The following is a 22355-nucleotide window of genomic DNA, read 5'->3' as shown; positions in this document are numbered from 1 at the left end:
TTCCTCCCTTGCTCACCTTACAAGCCTACTCGCTCGTCTCCTTTGTCTTTCCTCTTTCCCACTCCTGCGTCCTTCCTGACAGACAAGCCTCCTTGATTACTTGCTTGGTTCGGTTCCATCCAACTGTATCCAGGGCATCCTCTCGGTCTTTGCCTCATTCTGGAGGTTTTATTCAGGGACTGAAGTGCCATACTGATGCCCGCGGCAGTATCATCACCTCACAGCAGGGTCTTACTGTCACAACAGGGGAACTGTGGGCATAGATACGGGAGCCAGGGGCCACTGATGATGCCAGTACGAGGGCCCTAATCCCCAATCAAGGGCTCCACGAGGCCCACAATGACATACGACCAGATGAATGGGTGCCATCTGGATGCTCACGTCTGACCAGAAGGGCAGTAAAGTCATAGTGCTCGGTATTTAATTTTAACTTCCCCTGAATAACCTAGAGTGAATTTTCTAATCTGCAATACTGTAAATTTGGTCAACACGTGGGAACTAAACACTGGATAAACACTGCTTATCCGGTACACTCTGGCTAATCATACCCTGGCTGTCTTTCTGATTGCCGATTCATTCTGTTCATACTTACAAGAGAAGAAATATATTCCAGAGAAAGCCCTTGCCTAGATGAGCTCCAAAAGCAAAGGCTGAGCTGCTTGAGGATAACTAGGCTCGGAGCTGAAATGTGCTGCTTCCAGGATAAGTAAATCCACGAACCCAAGGAGCTGGGTTCTCAGGGATCACTGAGGTCGAGGAATAAGTCTTGGAGTAAAACTTACCTTCCAACCTCCCTGGCCATTCAAGGAATTGCCTCCCCATCATAGTTCTCATTGGCCAATAATAAAAATATAACCTCTCTTACCAAAAATTGTGCCAACTAGATAATTTTGTTAACCAGAAATCTCTATTGTTGGTGCTTTGCTAGTATAATTTTATATAAAATATATTCTATGTAATATGTAACTATATAATTATATGATATAATCTATATAACCATGCATAATTATGTCATAAATGATCATATACTGTGAATATATATGTTACATATAACATATATATTACATATACAATGTATGCTTATCGGTGCTTTGCTAGTAAAATTAAATATGTTATAAGTAATATGCAGTACATATAGTTATAATAAAGAACTATTGGTTCAATTAAATTATGAGGCAATCTCTAATAATTTAAGAAATTCATTCGTTATCTCCACAAATATTTAAGAAACTTTCTATATGCATGATAGAACCTAGAATACCAAAATGTGTTCAGTTAATTCTCATGTTAAAAATATTTTAATTGTTTAAAGATTTGTGTGTACAGACAGGGTGGGATTTGGTTTCTCCTGTTCATTGAATGCCATATATTGAATGATATGTATGATTCAGTATACGTAATTTGTATAAGGAACATTTCCTTCTTTTGTCTGCCCAGTATGACTGCCCACTTATTGTGAATAGTACCCCAATTCATCTTTGGGAAACTGCCCTTCCCCATTGCAAGAAATGAAATAATATATATTTAGAAGATATATTTTTAATCAAATAGTTTCTACAAATAATTTACTTGTTTTTCCTCTTGGATTGTTCTCAGGTCAAGCGATTCCCTTCAACACATTCTTTCTCCCCACAAATGAATCAAATTGAGGCCACTGGGGCAATGTTTTCCTCAAATCCATAATCCAAGCGGTTTCTTTTCACCCCTGTCATCCTCTCCCCTCCCTTCCTGAGAGCCCATTATTTCCACTGTGGTGTTCTGGGGTCTCTACAACTTTTACTGTCCTCAGTCAGCAGAGTAAAGAACAAAGTGAGTTAACAGGGTCATGAGACACTTCGGCCTGTTCCACAGCATCTCACCGAGGTTCTAACGCCTTTACTGCAATTTCTAGGCAGGTGTGGGGATATACCTGAACCATCTTTCCCCCGAGCTGGGAGAGTCAGCCACCAGGCTAGCCTGAAGGACCTCATTATACCAGGGTCACCTGTAACTCAAGCCCACAGCCTGAACCCCAGAACTGTGTCTTAGAATGAGGTGGCAGCATTATTAACCCATGGGAAACTGTTAAAGTTTAATAACATTTGCTCTCTATACTGCTAGTACATCTCAATGACTTTATGGAGAATTAATTACAGTTTTCTCTAAGAGCAAACTGTGAAACTCAGTAGCTCACTTTGCTGTAGGAATGATTCTTATTTGGCTAAAGTTAACAATTTAAGCAGATGCCTTAGGAGCCCAGGTGACATAAGATCTCCCTGAGTCCTCTATGCAGATGAGTTACGCTCTACAAGCTCCTGCCAAAGTAACCTCCTGCGACAAATGCTGTGGAGGCTGCTTTTATCCACTTATTAATACTTCTCCCCACCAATAAAAATCTGGCAAGTAGGTGGCCTATTTGCTAGGGTACAATGTCACTCAATTAAGGGACTCCACTAAGATATTGATTTATCTGCGAATAAACTATTTTTGTTTTCAATCTTCCCAATGAGATGCATCATCCCTCATCCCTCATCCCTCATCCCAAGTCCCTCCTGCTCCCATTTATGTATTTCCCACAGTTTATTTTACAAGATCTTGGACAATGAGAAGGAACAGGTGTAGCTGCCTTGTTTGAGAGTGTCTTTTGGGGGGTTAGAAGATAAATACTCCCACCTATCCTCCAGCCCCCATCCCACCAAACTGCACCCTACTGGTGTTCACTGAGAGTGACTTCGGGAAGACTGAAGTAATTTTGGTGGTTCTGAAAAAGAAGTGGGTGTTTCTGTATCATCTGCATCTAGACAAAAAGATTCTTTGCACTCATTGTACTACATCATCAATGAATTCTTGAAATAAATATTGACTTTATCTAATTTTTTAGTAAAGATCTAATGATTTAAAACTCCCTACCTTTAAATTTGGACTCCGCCACTCGCTAATTGTGTAATCTTGGACAGGCTCTCTCACTCTCTGTACCCAGGTCTTCTGTAAAATGGGAATGAATAATAAGGGCACTAATCTCATAGGGTGATTGTGAGGATTAAATGGGGGCAACTTGTGAAAGTGCTTACCCCATTGTTATACCTAGTAAGTGCTCAGTCAATGCTAGGCATTAAATTGCTACAGAGAGACATCTGTAATGGGGTCTCTATCCTTGACTCAAACATGCAACAAGCAGCTACTGTTCAGACTTTTCTTGTCTCTGGGTTAAAGTGATGTATAAAATACAGTTTCTATTCTCAGGGAGAAAGCAGTTGATCCAGGAGAGAGCTACAGAGTCAGTTACATAACCTACAATATGGTTAGAAATAGTAGTATCCATTAACATTAATTGAGTCCTTAATACTATGCTGGGCATTTTACATGGATTACTGGGTTTAATAGTTTCAGAAATATATTCGGTAGATATTATTCTTTTATTTATTATTCCAATGAAGAAATTAAGGCTTAGAAAGATGAAGATCTTTCTAAATTCAGATCTGTCACACTCCAGAAACTATATTTTTCACTATTTTTCTTTACTGGATGCTGAAATACAAATAAGTACCATGGGCTAAGAGTGCCCAGGAATAAAGGAACTAACGCTGTGTATTGAGAACCTGTGAAGAGGAGGCGACACATAAGCTGGATCTGATGGAAGAAGGAAAACTGACAAAGATGAGGGGGCGGGGAAGGTTTCACAACCCTGTGGGCGTGGCTGTAACCCGACAGGCTCTTGGGTGCAGTGGGTGGGAAGGAGTGACGGAAATGGGAAGGTCCACTGGGAATGGCCTGGGACACAACGCTGCGAAACTTGGATTCTGGTCATGTGTTGACAAGAGGTTTTTAAGAAGAAATAACACAAGATTAAGAAAAAACTTGGTCAATGCTGGAGCTACAGAAGACCCCTGAACAAAACTCAAGAGTAAAGGATGTGAGTCATTGTCAAAAGGTGTCACATGGTCAGGAAATCAAAGTAAGGGGATCTTGAGGCTGAGCCTTGGAGAATGATCAGACATTAACAAGTAAATAGTGGGAGAGAGGGAAGCACTGGAGAAAGGTTGCTGGGCAAAGATATGGAGGCACGAGAGGACAGAGCACACGCAGATGCCTCCAACAGTTGGTCTTGGCTAGAACAGGGCTTCTCAGCCTTAGCACTACTGACATTTCGACTGGATAACTTTTTGCTATGTGCAGCTGTCCTGGGCATTGCAGGGTGTTTGCCAGCACCCCTGGCCTCTACCCAGTAGATGCTAGGAGCACCTCCATTTACCCCAGTTGTGACATCCAAACATGGCTCCAGATATTGCCAAATGTTCTCCCCTACCAATTCAGAACCACTGTCGGGGATTTTAGAATAAAGAAAACACACACACACGCACTACAATAAATATGCTCCTAGAGAGAAAATGATAGATTTCAAAAGACATGACATAAGTGGATGGGCTTAGCCTGAGCCCGTGGAAAACTCTGGAGGGATTTGAGCAGAGCAGAGCCACGAACACAGCCTCATGTTTCGGGAAAATCACTTGGTAGCTGTGGTTTGCGGGTGGTCAAGTCAGGCTTGTCCACAAGTAGAAGTGGCTGTTTCAGTCCTCTGGGCAAGAAAGGTTGAGAGTCTGAACTGAGATGACTGGCAGGAGAATGGGAGGGGAGTTGAGAGCTAGGAAGTTTTTAAACCAACAGAATGTGGTTCTGAAGAAAGACAGTGTCCCCACAGATGCACAGAGAGATGAAAGGAACCCTTTCAAAGATCAAAAAGAAGCTAACCAAGAGACCACTTGCTGGAAGCTAAACAGTTAATCACAAGAGAAGGATGCTAATCAAATGAACAAGTGTGAAGTGAAAACGCCAACCCCAGTGAAGAAACACTGCCAAAACCAGCACACGCAAATGGAGAAAAATGCAAGTAGCATCAGTGAGATGCTCCTGAAAATGGAGTCTAACTACATTAGGGGAATCAGACAGAGGGAAACAGATGGTCGTCGCGATGTCCTCAGTCACTTGACAAGCTAGATAAATAATTGTTGCCAGGGTAGGAATAATAAAAGCACAATTTTGCCAGCACGAGCTGCTGCCATGGCCTTTAGTTCAGAGCACGCTTCTGGAGGTGAGGAAAAAGAAAATAAATATGGAGTGATGATGGAAAATCAATTAGCCCCTCACAGATGGGCCTTCCACATCCTAGAGACTGTTATTGTCACTAATTTGAAAGGTTAAGTAAGGTGGGGAGAGAAATAACACGGAGAGGGCTGTGTCCAGGGCTTTATGAGATGACCTCACAGCAGCAGCTTTATGAGATGACCTCACAGCAGTCCCTTTTCTTAGTCAACCTGAAGGGATCATGGGACAGCTGTGGAGGACAGCACCTGGCCTGGGTGGCCAGATCTGTGCCTGGGAGCTCAAGCCAAACTCCCCTGAGAGTGTGGAAAGTCGCATTACAGGACTGGACTGAGGTAGTTATGGGCCTGAAAATTCAGTTGACTGGAGAAACCCACAGGCTAGACGTGAGATTTTAGTGGGGGAAAAGGATGAATGGATGGTCTAAAATAGGCTGCTTTCTTCCCATTAAATATATTATTTCCACAAGTTTACATTATACAAAACTATGTTTTGAAGTAAATATTCAGCACAATAGGCTGGCTCACAGAACAGAAAGAGTACAGAAAAGAGAATAATGTATAATTAAATGTGAAGAATTAGACAAGGTGCTTAAGCTAGACTCTGGCTTCATGTAATGCCGAAGGAATTGAGATGGAGAAGGGGGAGGTGGGGAGGGGAGGGGAAGAGGAGGGGAAGGAGAAGAAATAATTTGTAAGCAAACTTCATCATGAATTTTTTTTTTTCCACCAGAGAGAATGTTTATCAAGTCAGAGCCTAGGGTAATAATTTGAGGTTTTACTAATATCTCTCTTTTATCATTCATAATTGAAATGTTATTGACATTTCTTGGGCATCTGAAGAAGAGTTTAATTTATTTTCATCTTTTCTGAATTTGATATCGATAATATGCATGAAGTCACAGAGTACCTAAATGAGACTTAAAAAGCAGTTGCTATAAATTCCTTGCATCTTTTATAGCTCTTTACATGATTTTGTTTGATCCTGATAATAACCCTGTGAGAGAGGCAGAGGAGGTGATATTGTCTTCATTTTTTCTAATAGATAGGGCGGTATAGATTTACGGAGGGTAACGAGGCTTCCAAGCTTTCCCAGCTAGCTGTGTGAGGGTTAAGACTGAAAATCAGGTCTTGTGCCTCTGTCTCGAGCTCCTTCTCAGGCTGTTGCTCGCTAAAGCGAGCCAGGTTTAAATAGAGCCATGAGCCCAGAGTGGCTGTGAGAACCCCCTTGTCAGTTGCCTAAACACATCTTTTGATAATAATTAACACAAAGTCCCTTTTCTTAGTCAACCAAGTTATCTTTTTTTTTTACCATCATAATCAAATTTATTATTCCAATAGCACTAATATAGCTGGAGGTGCTCATGGTGACACTGCACAGGATTTCCTGCCTTCTGGCCAAAGAGAGATGTCTGCTTGTTTGTTCCTCCCTTTCCCTCAGGGAACCAATCTACCTTTTGAGCAACGCATCCCCACCAAAGCCGTTCCTGTCTCTGATGTACCCTATCTGAGTTTCTCCATTAGCCCATGTCTCTACCTTAAGATGGAAAGTTCACCTCTTCTAGAAAGTTCTCTTTAATTAATTCTACCCTAATTAACACCCCACTTTTAAACTAAAAACATCTTAATTTTCTTAATTAGTTTTTAAATAGTGATTTTAGTTATGGCTAAGGCTTTATCATATATCTTTATGTAGTAAGAAAAGGTTTTTAAAATATTAAATCATTTGAAATTGCTCTGTTGTAAGTAAGAAGGGCTGACCAATTCCACATGAAGATTATTTTCCCCCAGTTTTTCCTTCCTCTCATTCAAGAAACTATCCTTGTTTGAGCTAATTGCTTGCCTTGGCCCCCAAATTTAAATGTGCTAACAGAAAGCAGAAGAAAAAGAATATTTTCCGCCTTTTAGATCTCAAAAATCTGGGCATTTAAGGGAAAAGAATTAAGTAAGAAATAGATGAAAGTGTTGGGGAAAAAAACATTTGGGTGAGAGCAAGACCTTTCTACCCACCCAGCCAAGAGAAAAGGGGGAAAAAGATTGAAAAAACAAAACAACAACAAAAAAAACAATTTGTCATACTAGGAAAGGGAAGAACAGAGTTAAAGGCATCAGAGCAAACTACATGTGTGTATGCTTAGAAGGCCTGAGACAAGAGAGCTGGGTTTGAAGGAGCACAGCTGTGAGGAGATCCAGATGTGCAGAGCATCAGGCTCCTCTCAGGAAAGCACTGCCCATCCGTCATCAGTAGATAGAAGCCCCAGGGAAGCTGACGCAGCACCTGAGGTCTGCTGGATGGTGACCGCCTAACGATGTCTGCCTCGGAGCTACATTTACTGCCCTTTGAAAGTCACTAGCACATTGCTCCTTGATCACCCAAAAGGAGTGACTTTACTCTGTGCCCCAAGACTCTGTAAGGCCCTTGTCCAATTTCCTCCCTACAGACAGCTCCTCCCCTTTGCATCCTAACCCCAACCCCAGGCCTTGTCTATTCAACACTTTTGCAACACGCTTGACCGGTTCGCCCAAGGCAGACCTGCCTTTCAGACACACATCTCCCATCTTACGCTTACATAGGAATTTACGAATCTCAAAGCACTTTTCTATCTAATCTTCAGGTTTTCCAACAGATTTTTCAAATAAAGAGAGAAAAGTGCTAAGAATTAAATTCTTTTTTATTTTTCCCACTGAGTTTTCATCAAGGGATACCACCTATTAAGACATGATATTTCTCCCCCATTTGAACATTGTATTCAGAAAAATGGAAGCGACTCAGTTACTGAGTCAGTTGTCTTCCAGGTGCTTCCAGAAGGTTAATCTGGCATTAGTGTGCAAGATGAATGAAGCAGCAAGAAGCCAGGTTTTGGGAGGTTTTTGCGGTTATCAAGGAAGGAGATGACCTATTCAGAGGTGCCTTATTGCACTGGGCTTTAAAAATTATAATTATTTTAGCGATTTGTTATCTAAAACTTGGGCTAGTCATAAGGACAAATAAATTATTTATTCATACATTTCTCATTCCTTGGTACGCTAACATTACTGGGCCAGAAAAGATTTAGGTGACATATTTTAAGGCTCAAGACAGACTGTGGAAAGAAGATCGATTTCATAGAGATTGCTCCCTTTTGTCATTAACATATCACTTCTCTTTAAACTCCTTCCCATGTGGCACCTCAGTAGCATGTCAGAACTCTCATTTGAATAGGAATTGTAAAGGGTTCTGGCTTCATAGCTATTTGTTGATCAAATAAAAAATCGACTTTCAACAGAAGTGAGCATGGGGGAAGTCAAATGTGGGAGACCATGTAAAAGCTCCAGCATGTTCATGGGCTTTGAAGGATGACTCTGTTGTTCAGAGACTGCTCAAGAATAAACTGGTCCCTGCTCAGCATCAGTGGACTATGAGCATAACTCTGCTTACAAGGTATGTGCACGTTGTTTATCTTGAATTTTATTTTCTTCTTTGCTGCCTAGCTGCTCAAGCCAGAAATTGGATGTTGTGCTCATTTTCCTTCCACTCCTTCACCCCGCATATCCAATCAATCATTGATTCTTGTATCTTGGTAGCTCTCAAATTTTAGCCCACATCATCATAACCTGGTAGGCTTATTAAAGCACAGATTGCTGGCCTCAGCCTCAGAGTTTCTGAGATAAGGCCTGAGAAGCTGCATTTCTAACAAATTCTTGGTGACGCTCTTAATTTAGTGATTACACGTTGAGAAGCACTGCTACAGATTGATTCCTGAGCATCTTTCACATTCATCCATGTCTGTCTATTCCTATGCTATTTTAATTCAGGTCACCACCACACATCAGCTGTATGCTGGCAGTGATCTCCTTTAAAACACAAATCTGATTAATTCACACCCCTGCTGAAAACTTCAGTTGCTCTGTAGAGCCTAAAAGATGATGCCATCTTCCCTACCTCTTTGCCTTTTTCAGAAGCGAGATTTTAATCCTTTATATCTGATTATTTTGTTATTTATCGCCATGTTTCAAAATAATGTTCTCGAATTACTCATTCTCACATTTTTAGTCTTCTTATTATCTATTGAATTATCACTGTAGGAAGTAAGGACTCTGCAAACTGTAGGAAGTAAGGACTTTGCAAACTCCAGAGATTTAACCCTTCATGAGCCCTTTACCTCCTCCCATTCTCTCATTGTAAGTAGACATCCTTTTGCTTACTGTTAATATTCAGTGTTTCTCTATTATGACGATGCAAATGCTATTCACAGCTCAGCCATTTATGATAAATTTATTTCCTGAAACAACTTTTTATTTTCCCTAGAGTTAATAAACGACCTGACTTTGCTTAACTTTTTATATATGTGTTGTAATTCAACCTCAAACACTTCAGGTTTTAAATTTCATCCTAAGATACTCAAATACATCAGAAACTCCATCATTTTACTTTCCTGAAGAAGTTTATCTAAGAACCTATTGATCTATTCCCATCTGGAGGAGTTGCCTTCTGTGTATAGCTGTCATCCTGCCTTATCCCTTACTACCATCCTAGGCAATTTCCTTGTCTCTCTTTCCCCATGCTTCTAATTTCCATATTTGGTGTATTTATCCCTTAGATTTTCTCTACAGCTTTGCTGAAGCATATTCTCTCATAGTTTTCAGAGCAATGCTGCATGGAAAATTAATCTACTGGCACTTTGTTATATTTCAAAATGTTTTTATTCTATCTTGATGTTTAATTGATAACTTGGCTCAGTATCAGATTTTAAGTTGAAAAAAATTTCCCTTTAGATTTTTCTCTATTGTCCATTACCTTCTAGTTATCAGCTTTCCTTTTGATCAGATCTTTTGACTATGACCTTTTATTTTCTTCTGGAAATTTACAAGTATTCTCTCTGCTCTCAGTGTTCAGAAATGTCTTTATAATAAACCTTGATGTGGGTCTGGCTTTGACTATTGTGTCAGACACCTGATGACCCCTTTATCCAAAAACTGATATATTTCAGTTGTGGAAATTTTCTTAAACTGCTATTTTAATAATTTCCTCCCTTCCATGTTTCAGTGTCCTCTTTTTGTGCATTTCAAAAATTTTCACATATATTTACACATATATACACATAAGTATGCTGGAAACACTACAAATCAATACTTCTCGAATGCACATATGGAAAAGATGAAAGAATGAAAATCAACAAAGGTTACATGTATGTACATGCATACACTACATACAAATACATAGATATTTAGTGGAATTCAGTGGCACAATGTTTTCCTTAGGATTTCTGCATTCCATTCATGTGAATTTTTGCCTAAATTTTTCCTTTTCTGCACTGCTCTTGTCTAATTTAGAAATCGAATTTTACCACCCTTTGAAAATGGGATGGAGAGGTATATTAGTTTCCTGTGAGTGCCCTAACAAATTACCACAAACTTGGTGGCTTAAAACAACAGGAACTTTTAGGGAGGCGATCACTTTGTGAGCTATATAGATTTCTAATCACTATGCTGTACAACTGAAACAAAGATATTATTGTATGCTAACTATAATTGAAAAAAACCTCATTGAATTGTACAATGTTAATATGAGCAACTAAGTATCTATTATATCTCAATAAAGCAGGGGGGATGAAAAAAACAAAAACAAATTTATTCATACAGTTATGGAAACCGGAAGTATGAACTCAAGGTCCTGACACGGCCACGCTCCCTCCAAAGTTCTAGAGGAAACCCTGGTTCTTGCCCTTCCAGTTTCCAGTGGCTGCGGGCTTTCCTTGGTTTATGGTCACATCACCCCACTCTGTGTCTGTGGTCACACTGCCACCTCTTATCCTCTCTGAAAACTCCCTCTGCCTCTCTGTTGTGAGGACGTATATCCAGATCATCTAGGATAAACGCTTCCTCTAAAAATCTTTTGCCACACACGTCAGGTAATAGCCACTCTTTTGCCGTATCCGGTTCCAGAGATTAGGACATGCGCGTACCTTCTGGGGGTGACTATTCAACATCTTCCAAGGAGATTAATTTCTTGCTTTATATTGTTAAATTTTTATAAAATAGAGGCTATTTTATGAAAATTCCTGCAAAATCCCCCACTGATTTTGAACCAATTATATAACTAATTATGACAAATCATTTTTAACCAGTTATTTAATTCCTTTAATGTTTAGAAATCTAATCAAGTGTTCTTTCCCTTCTGGTATCGGTTTTGAGCAATTTTGTTTTGCTAGGAATTGATTCTGTTTCTCTAAGTTTTGAAATGTATTGGCATAAGGGCATTTAGAATATTCAGTTATAGATTTTTCCATTGCTACTGCATCTCCAGTTATGTTCCCATTTTCATGCCAAATGCCATTAATGAAAATTTCTTATAATTACTAGATAAATCTCATCTAAGATGTGTCTATTTTATTACTCCAGAAAATAAAAAATTTCCTTTTGTTAATCCTCTATGGTGTCTTCGTTTGCAATTTCATAATTGGTTGTTCATTTTGTGTTTCTTGCCTCTTCCAGAAGAGGTTATTTGGTTGATCATTTTCTAAGATATTGAGTTTTACTTTTACTTCTTTGATTTTCACCTTTTCATAGTTTCTATTGTAGGCATTTAAGGCTATAAATTTCCCTCTATACACCAGTTTATCTGCATTTGGGAAGTTCTAATATGTGGAGGTATTTTTCATTTTAAATATTACAATATTTTCCATATCCCATGCGTTATTGAGAAGTACATTTAAAGTTTTCCAAATATGCTTTTGCAATTTATTTCTAATTTTATTGCACTGTCATTAGAGGATGTGATCTTTGATGTTTGTTGAGAATCACACTGACTATTTTTTGGCCAATTTTTGAAAATGGTCCCTATAGAATCAAGTATAATATATTGCCTAATTGTTGGGTGTCAGTCAATCTAATGCATTTTGCTTTTCAATTTTCTTTTCCTTTTCTGTTCAAGTCTATATCTTATATATTTTGTTGTTTGACTTTACATCTCCACTAATTTTTTGATTGCTTGATCTAAATAAGAAGAGAAGGGTTAAAATTCTCTCATTATGGTTATAGATTTATGGACATATTTCCTTCTAGTAATTCTTATAATATTTGATTTATATATTTTAAATCTATGTTGTTAGGTATATACAATTTCAATACTGATATATATATTTCTGCTGAACTAGTCAATTCAATAGTATATAATTCTCTTTATCCCTAACACTGTTTTTGCCTTTAAGTAATATTGTGACATTAAGAGCATCCCATCAGTTTTATCTATGTTAGTATTTTCCAAGTATATTTTTAAATAGTTTATTTCAATATTTGGGGTGTCATTATATTTAATTGCCTCTTTAGAAGAATATATAGCTCCTTATATACATTCATAATTATTACTGATCAATGTGGATTTATTTCTCACATCACGTTTTGAGCTTTTTCTTCACTTATTTCTCTTTGTCTGCCTTCTATTGGAATGTTCCATTTTCTTAATTCACTTACTTACCTCCTCTAATGGTTCAGAAGTCTTATAATTTATAATGCACTTCTTTTAAGACTTTAGTTTTTTTCACCTTGGGCAAGTTGCCTAATCTTTCTGTGTCTATGAGTTTCTCTGTCTGTAGAAAAAAAGTTGATAGTACAATATTCCTAAGAGTTACTGTTAGAGTTTAATCTGATAACATATCTAACATATTCAGAGTTTTAGCATATTGTCTAGTTCAGAGTAAACACCCAATAAAAAGTAGACAGTGATCATTATAAATATTTTAAATATTTGCTATAAGTGATCTGAAAATCTTTCTAGGCACTACACTAATTAAAAAACTTTGAGAAGCAGATTGTGTATTCTAGTGCAATAATACGGTTTACTGGTGTGCAGGAAGTTTTATTATGTGCTTCCTGTTAAAGTCGTTAGTGGGAGGTGGAATATCAGCACTGTGGGAAATTAATTGATTAATTCAATCAAGATTATCTTCAAAAATGATTCCAAAAATATACGTGACAGCTTGTAGCTCAGGAAATCAGCCAGCGTTTGGAGCAGGAGGAGTCAGGCAGAGGGATCATTTTCTATGAATTACTAGTCCTGTTCAAGAGGGATAATACATGATAATCCCATGTAGAGAATCCTTCCTGTTACTTGCTGAATTTAAAAAATATCTCTTCAAAATTCACTTAATGGTGATTTTCGTTTCAAATTCTGGGGTTTCAGAGAATTTATTTGCCCTACGGACCATATTTTTAATGTAGTATACCACAAAATAAATCATAGCTTTTATGGAAGTATACTGTAAAGAGACTGTTTTGGCACTACCTTTGTCATAGGGAAGGATCTATATCAAATAACCAGGTAAGAGAGGCAAAGACTGACTGCTCTTTCCAAGCCCTGAGGGAAGAGCACATATACTTAGATCGTGGCTGGAAGACATAGATGGTACATCCTTCCTTCCTCCCCTTGCACTTGATTAATGGCTTCCCAGTCTGGCTGATCAAAAACAGGTGAACTGAGGTGGCCAAGTTTGTCCTCAGTAGGTACTCCACTGTCTACCTCTAGCAAGCATGTGCCACACACACACACACACACACATTCTTTCGGCCTCTTTCTTTCTCTTTCTACCGCTAGCGTCGAGAACTAAGTTGCTATCTCACAAGTCAGTTCATTTCATCCTTGGGTAGCTGTAACAATTAAAAAGATAAAATCCTAACTCCGTCATTCAAAGTGTTAGCAAGATCTAGCAACTGTGTCATCAGTCTTTAATCAGGATGCCTTCTGTGTGTTCCCCACAAGATCCTGAGAAAAAATTTGGACAGATCTGATCCACAGCAGAGCTTGCAACGCATCACTGAAGACATCTTTGTTAATCTATACATTTTGGGTGTAGTCGTTCTAACACTTCTGTTTAAAACATTTCAATGGCTCTCCATTATCTCCAAACATGTTACTTAAGGTGTGGTCTGTGAACTATTGTTGGACAGCAAACTTTATTTTCAGTCTGCAACAAGGTGAGTGCAGAAATTAAGTGTATAGTTACTTGAAAGATGATTTTATGTTAGCTTAATCACAAAATTAAAATTTTGACTGAATTTTGTATCATTATTTCCTTTTTCTAAGTGTTCATTTTAATGTGTTCTACAAACATATTGGCCTCTGACGGAATAATTTTTTTTTTTAATTGCTCTTTTACCAAAAGAGGTTAAGAAGTGCTGAATGGCAGGATAAGGTCCCAGCTCTTTGTGTGATCTACAAGGCCATTAGTGTCCTGATCTCTGCCCAACTCTTCGGCTTCATCACCTGCCCCTCCGCCTGCCCTTCTCAGCGCTGTGGTCTAGCCGTATAAAATCACATGTACTGTCCTTTGATAAAGCTGGCCTTTCTGCCTGAAATGCCTTTTGTACTCTCAGCTCGCTGCCAAATGTCTACTTATCAGTGGAGCTTAAACTTTCTGTATGAGTCAGGACCCTTAGTTGCAAGTGACACAACTTGAATCATTTAAATAGAAAGGAATTTATGGACAGAGGTGGAGTTGGTTAAGACTTCATAGGATCCGAGGACTAGAATGATTTCAGCGCGTACGCTCGCTCTCCCTCTCCCTCTCATACCTGTCATTCTCTTGGTCCTACTCTCTTTTGCTGCAGACAGCCTTGATCCACATAGCAGAAGACATTGTAAAACCCAGCTTTGTCACCCCAACTTAACAAGGCAAGAGAAGAAAAAGATGTCCCTCTTGGCTTTTGAATAAAATCGTCCCGGAAAAGATTCTTATTGTTCTCATTGAGTTGAGTGCCTGTATTTTTTAATTAAAAAAAAAATTTTTTTTTAGACGAGGCAATCCTTGGTTGACCTCACAGATTGCAAGGACCTTGTCAGTTTACAATCCCTAACTTTTTTATTTTTTATGCCTACAGCACCTGGTCTTCCTAGGTGGTCTCCCATCCAAGTACTAACCAGGCCCGAGCTTAGCTTCCGAGATCAGACGGGATCGGGCTTGTTCAGGATAGCATGGCTGTAGACTCTAGTGCCTGTTTTTGACCTTTGGACCAATTACTGTAGCCAGTGAGAAGGAATATTTTCTGCAGATCAACTTCCACCCTTCCACTGGAGAGATTATTCTAAAATTTAATTACAGTTATATCTCTCCTCATCTTTAAGAACTCACTTCCCCTTTCTGCAAGAAAAGAAATGAAGATGTTTTGTCAAGATGAGCAAGGTTTGGTGTTTCCCACCACTTTTACTGCTGGAGTGAAAGATGAACCATTTCCTGTATCTGTGTCTTTCACATGCTGAAATACTCCTCCCGCCAACAGTCCAGGAGTGAATCCCTAAGCAGCTCTTAAGCCAAGGTGTTCCCTCCTTCAGTGAGTCTTCTCTGGTCATCTCTAACTAAAGATACTAACTACTCATTTATACTATTTTACATGTTATACACTTTTACTGGTGTTCTTGTAACATGTCTTTCTTTTCTAGTATATGTTCTACTAAATTCTTTGAGTTTATCCACGTTGTCTAACGTAATGTCTGCCACTTAGTAGATGACCCATTTGATGTTTGTTGAAACATTATAGCACTGATCCTTTTCGTATTGCAGATGTACGTTTACATAAGGTCATTCATACTAAAGTCTGATCTCCCTGAATGTGAAGAGTCCATCATTGCAGCCTTAAAAGACTAGTATGGTGTTTAAAACACAGTAAGTAACAACTAAATGACTGCTGAGGATGAATAAATGAATGAATAAATTCAGAAAAAATAGATCTATATAGAGCATCTTTGATGACTCTTATCAAGACGTTATTTGCTAAAGAGCATTGGCTGGTACTATGGGTTTGCACGAGCCATGTCCTTGAGATTTGCTTCTTTACAACTAATCACATGACTGGCTAGATGCAAGACAGGTGAGCAGGGGCTGTTTAAAGAGACAAAATTGTTTCCTGGGCACTGGGCCATCACGGAGGCTCATAGCTACCTCTTAGTTCCACTCAGTGTTTATTAAATAACCCTTCAGGTCAACTCACTTGCCTTTTAATACTTGGGGTCCTAAAGGCAGGGTCCTTCTACTCTGTACTTCTAGATAACTGCAAAGACATACCCATCACTAAAAGAAACTTCCGTACAGATTGTCACGAGGCATAACATCCTACTAATGATCTGGTTCTACAGAGATGCTTACAGCAGGAACTAGGTGTATATCTTATATATGGAGTTGGGGTATGTGGTAAGGAAGGGGAAGGGGATGGCTGTGACTAACCGTTGTGAATAACAAAGTCAGATCATGATAACCATTGCCATGGTGACAAGCCATTTCTGTCTCTCTAGCATGCATGTAACTTATCGTTAGTCATCATCTCCACAGTGTCAGGCTGACATAACCTATAAGGAGTTATTAACATCTCAAAATTGCAGGCACGGGAGGGTTACATCTTAGTTGTTTATTTCTGCTCAGCGAGAGCTAAGAATAACTTCTCAGGTCCTTGTTTGCAGAGATTTTGTACCACACTGGGAGACGAGAAAGCAGACATATTGGCTAATGGCCTTGATGAGCCTTGTTTGAAAAGATGCCACAGTCTGATTAGAAATAATCACTTTGGAAGGAGCTCCGTTACTTGTAAGAAGATGAGATTTTTCTATTACTGAGCATTCTATCCTTTATTAAAATACTCGATAATTATTTTGTCAGTCTTCTGTGAAACCCTCTGGAGAAGGTCCCTGTTAAGCCCACTCTTTGATCAAAACGTTTCCTGTGCTAGAATGAATGTGCGCTAAAATATGCTAGAATGACTCTGACTTCCGGAATAGACTCGCCTAGGCAGAAACATTATGGAAAACTTTGAAATACTAGTTTTACTATTATTATTCATTTAGCTGTTATAACTATAATCATGTGATTTAGTTTATTCCTATACCAATAGGAATAAGCTTGCTACATTGCCTACATTACACATAACAGATATTCACAAATATTTGTTGACGAAACGAATCGATTAACAACTGCAGACCTGTAGGTGCCCGATTGCAAAGACAGTGGCTGGAGTGAAATCCTGAAGAAATAAAAGTAAACACTGTATCCAACCTCAAACATCTGCTGTTTGCCAAATATTTCAGGGTGCTCAGCCTCCAATATCTTGCTCCATTTCGTTCCTTCCGCCTTGAAGGTCCTTCTCCACTTTGGCCATGAGATAAATTCTTACACAGTCTATCTTGATCTCACCTCTCCCCAGTTCTAGTCCTTCCCACTGTCCCCTACTAATGGCAGGATTCCACAGTTGACAGAATTGTCAGTGCCAATTCCACAGACCACACTGGATTATAACGACTTCTGTATTTAAAACTTCATTGAGTTATCTCAAGGCCGGATGTGTCTTACTCGGCTTTGTTTTCCCAGTGCCTGAGTAGAGTAAGGACTCAATGAATATTTAAAAAAATGATTCCGGAGTACATGAGAACACGATATGGATGCAGCCGGAATTTATACATTTAAAGAATGGTGCATTGACTCAAATCTAAATTATGCAAAGTCATATAGCATGTAAATAGTTGCTTCTGAAGATCTTCCAAGATTTGAACCTTGCTCTATCTAATGGCTATGCCCATTTTCTTTCCACCGTGTCCTGAAGCACGTTCGGCGGGTGCAGCATGTATTGGAGCAAGGAGGGAAGGTTCCTGAAGGTCATTAGATCTGACATCTGCAAGAATCTGGGAAGAAGGTGCTCCAGAGAAGTGGTAATAGAAGCAGGGAGAAACAAAAATAAAATTCCTTTCCTTTAGATCAGGAGTCCCCGACCCCCAGACTGCAGACCGGTACCAGTCCATGGCCTGTGATGAACTGGGCCACACAGCAGGCGGTGAGAGGCAGGGGAGCGAGCAAAGCTTCATCTGTGTATGCAGCCGCTCCCCAGTGCCAGCATCACCGCCTCAGCTCCACCTCAGATCATCAAGCATTAGATTCTCATAGGAGCACTGGTCCCCAGGGCCACAAAGAGTGGGACTGCTGCTTTAGATTCCAGTGGTCAATTGCATGCCAGAAGAAGATTCCTATGAAATTTCATCAAGTCATTCTCCACAGCTGGGGAAAGAAGGCACAGGCACATTTGCCATTTTGAACGTACTGTAGACCCCATGAGAGAAATCCAATTTTTGCTTCCTACCACATATGAGCACATAGCAGGGCCTGAATAAATACTTAATGAACAGAAGCAGTTATGTTACTGGAGTGAAGTTTCCAGCTCTCCTCTCAAAGCTGTGGGATCTCACATTTTAGCTGGGTTTATTTTTACCTCAGCGTTCTCAAGAGATGTAATGGAGGTAAAAGACAGAACTCCGAAGGAACAAATCTTATCCTGAGCCCGAGCCCCACTGTTCTGTGTGGTGAGAAGAATTTTCCAAGAGGTCCCTTAAACACTTCACATCTCTAGGCAGTGGTACTTCAATACCTTTTTAAAATACACAAGGCTTCCCCCTGCAGTGTCCCACCCGGCTGTCCCCAGCAGGCTCGCTGAACCACTCAGAATCTCGGCCCACCTGCGTTTGATCTTGTACATGCGGAACCACACGCAGTCCTCGGGCCTGGACTAAGGACGACTTCCAGCTCTTACATAAAGGCTACTTTGAGCACTGTGCCAAGGACTTGGGAGGCACTTTTTTCAAAAAGACAAATACATTGTTTCCAGAGTCAGCAGGAGGCAAGGCCAAGTTTCACTTTTTTCCCCTATCTGTTCTTTTTCTATCTGGGGCTAAGATGTAGCTAATTATATATAGGGGCTTAAGGGAGCAGGCATCAGAATCCCATCTTCACTCGGACTCTACACTAGAAGGAAATCTAGGTCAGGGCTGTCTTCCAGAAATGCAAATTAAAATAATAGCCTCTGCATGCATGTCAGGGCTAACAAGCTTTAAAGCATGGTGGCGACAGAGGAAATGTAGTTCACAACTAGTAAAAATGTATTCTTTCATCTTCGGCGACGGAAACTGATTTTCTGAGCCTTTGCGCATTGTCCCCCAACGCCTCCGATGTTAAAATCCCTGACATGTCTACAGAAGACGAGAAGTTCTGGGTGCCAAGATCAAACTTTCTTTGGCCTTGAAGATGATCTGAGCGTCTGGCTTCCTGCCAGCAGCTCTCGAGTCAATTTCTGCACAGGAGCCATGCTCAACTGCTTGCTGCATCCCAGACACAGATGAGCAAACTCTGCTACTAGGTGTAAACCATGGTCAACATCCAAGAATGAGATGGCATTTGTCTGGTGGAATTTAGCAGAGCCTGTGTGGACTCAGTTTCCGCAGAATGACCATAAGCGGATAAACCATCAGTGGCCTCTTTTCCATCCACACGCATTTTAAGACTTTTCCCAGCCTGACACTCAAGGCCATTCTACCCTGGGAGGAGCTCATTCTGCATTTTCCCTGATCTCACATCACATTTCAAATTGCATCATTTTCAAGTAACTATTTCTCTGCATGTGTATTATATGTCCAAAATTTTTACTGTGTACTTTACAAATATTTCAGTATATAGAACTTTACAAATATTACAACTTTAACAACCTTTACAAAATTACAAATATTTCATTTCTTCAGTCTTTCGAAAAATATTTCTTGAGCACCTGCTGTGTGCCAGGCATTGCTCTAGGTCTGGGTGTTAAAACTTCACAGGACTTACGTGCTGGTGCAGACATAGACAATAACAATGCGTAACTTGTTAATTCCAGAAAATAAGTGGCAGTGAGGAAACAGACTCATGTAAGAAGGAAAAGGGTGCAGGGCATGGAAGTGGTACAGGGAAGGGCATTTAGTTAGGCTGTTCAGGGAAAGCTTCTCTGAACAGCCATCTGAATTATGAAAGATGTGAGTCATGCAAAAAATGCAGGGAGAGAATCTTCTGAACAGAGAGGGCAAGGAGGCCAACAGCCCTTAGCTTCTACCTGGTGAATTTGAGAAATAGCCAAAAATACGTGAGGGGAAAAATGACAGGATAGGTCAAAGAGGAAGTCAAGGCCCTGAAGTGCAGGGACCTGGAGAACATGGTAACGAGTTTGTATTTCAGTCTAAAGGTAATGGGGAGCCCGTCTGTGTATTTTAATACCATCGCATTGGCTGTTGGGTGGAGAATAGGTGGTGGTAAACATGAGTGGAAAGACAAACAGGAGCCTCTCACAGAAGTCCGGGTCGGAGATGGCACTGGTTTGCTTTCCTGGAGTTAGTGAAGTGGGACTGGGATGTATCTGAAGGCGTAGCTAGGAGGACATGCTCCTTTGACCATAAAATAATTCTTTGCTATGAAGGATCCAAGATCGTTAGGCAGAACTGTGATATATTTGAGGGTGGATGTTATAGGAGTTAATCAGCTAATATCCCAGAGAGGTGAAAAACTGAGTTGACAAGGAAGTCAGACACTACTGGAAAATCAAGAAGGGAATCGGGGGCATTAGACAGATGATTTGGACTGAAACAGCCCACAACCGTTTTTCCTTCCATTGCCACCTGGAAATTTCCAAGGAAAGTTTTCATTTTTCTGACTCTTGCAGATAATGGCTTTATTGTCCATTCACTCAAAGTGTCTCTACGTTGAGAAAAACTCCACAGTTTTTCCTTACTTACTTAGATTGTTTATGTTATCATTTGATGTTTGCTTCTCTCTCATCTTTGCTGATGAGTCACCAGAAAACAAAACAAAACAAAACAAAATCTTGCTTTTATAAACTTCCATAGCTGCCTTTGTTGCTCTGTGTTGACAAGGAAGAGAATGCTGTTGGCAAAATCTGACTGCAGCTGGCTTTTTTTTCTTTTTTTTTTCTTTTTTGGAGAACTCGAAGGTGAATATAAATCATTTAAAACAGCTTTGATGATCTGTCTGTTTCTGGGTGACAAAATTAAATGAATAAGAGCTAAGATCGAAGAGGGAGAATTATTTTAAAAATTGAAGGAAAACAAAATTTGATTTAGCTAAACAAATAGTAATTGAGCAGTCAGTGTGCAAGGAAACAAAAGATTAAAAGCCTATATTTACTGAGTGCTGAGTGTCTACGTACACTTGAAGCCTGAAAAGACACTATGCAATAGGTAAAATTCTTAACATTTTACGGATGAGGAAATGAAGAGGTTTAGAGAGGGGAGGAAGTTGCTTTCGCTCCATACCTAGAAAATGGCAGAGTGGGCCCCTACTTGCACTGCTTAATTCTCAAGGTCATGTTCTCAAGGATCATGGCAGCGGTCCCCAAACATTTTGCAGTAGGGCCTGGCGCTCCTATGTGAATCTAATGCCTGATGATGATCTGAGGTGGAGCGGAGGCCGTGAAGCTAGCGCTGGGGAGTGGCTGTAAATATAGACGAAGCTTTGCTCCTTTGCCAGCTGCTCATCTCCTGCTGTGAGGTCCAGTTCTTAACAGGCCACATACCAATACTGGTCCATGGCCTGGGGGGTTAGGGACCCCTGAATGTGGACTGCTTCTCAATTAAGGGGCTCATTAGGCATGCACTGTCTAGTGGTGTGAGATGAGGAAAGGCTGCTAACAGCCAGAAGTGATTTAGGGTCATAGAGAGAGGTTCCTTGGAAGAGCTGTCATTTATGCTGAGATCGTAGGGAAGTAATCTGACTTAACCAGGAAGACGGTATGTCTTTGCAGGCAAAAATAATAAAAAAAGTGAAGAATTCAGCCTATCATCTAATGAGTTTTTGCTGGGTTGCCAAGTAACATTTTTTTGCATATTTATTCATTTTATTGATAACATTTATATATAATATGATGCATACATATTGCAAATAAGACTAATATGCAATATAGATCATATAATATATAAGGCACGGCATATTATGTATATTTAATATATGCTATACGTAATTTGATATAAATATACAATTTTACATGTACCTCTATCATACTCTAGTCATAGCATACCAGCTGGTGATGTGTCCTCTGGCTTGGCTCTGGGTGCACGCGTGCCCCTATTGTTGACCTACTTGCTTATGTGCTTGTCAGCCCTTCTAGACTGTGAGCTCCCTGAAGTCAGGAGCGACGTCTTATGCACCTTTAACGCCAGCATCCAGCCCACAGCAATTGCTCAACAGCTAAATACTGCCTTCTTGTACAACACTGTTTTAGATGATTTCACATCATTTTTTACTGGAAAAAAATATCACTCTAAACATGCTTCTTTCCTCATTATTTCAACGTAGTTCATTTCCAGCTTAATAAAAATAAACAGTTCCGGCCAATTGGGGTTATGTTGGAATCCCTTGTCAGAATGTTGCTAAAAAGGCTTCATAATTACTACATACTTATCCTTCCAATGAGAACTCTCAAAACAATTTACTAAGAATGCTATTACTTCATAAT

At 39.7% G+C, this 22355-nt stretch overlaps 1 long non-coding RNA gene and 1 pseudogene across 1 annotated transcript in view; both read right to left on the bottom strand.

Annotated features, from left to right (window-relative positions):
* Window positions 1-22355, bottom strand: part of LOC120595436 (uncharacterized) — a 94964-nt gene that overhangs the window by 47176 nt on the left and 25433 nt on the right. The window lies entirely within an intron of this gene.
* On the bottom strand, window positions 14925-15039 carry LOC120595773 (uncharacterized; annotated as a pseudogene).

The sequence above is a fragment of the Pteropus medius genome, unplaced genomic scaffold (assembly GCF_902729225.1).
Source record: "Pteropus medius unplaced genomic scaffold, Ma_sr-lr_union100, whole genome shotgun sequence".
Taxonomy (NCBI): Eukaryota; Metazoa; Chordata; class Mammalia; order Chiroptera; family Pteropodidae; genus Pteropus; species Pteropus medius.
Note: the sequence above shows the minus strand (reverse complement) of the source record. Positions and strands in the feature narration are given on the sequence as shown.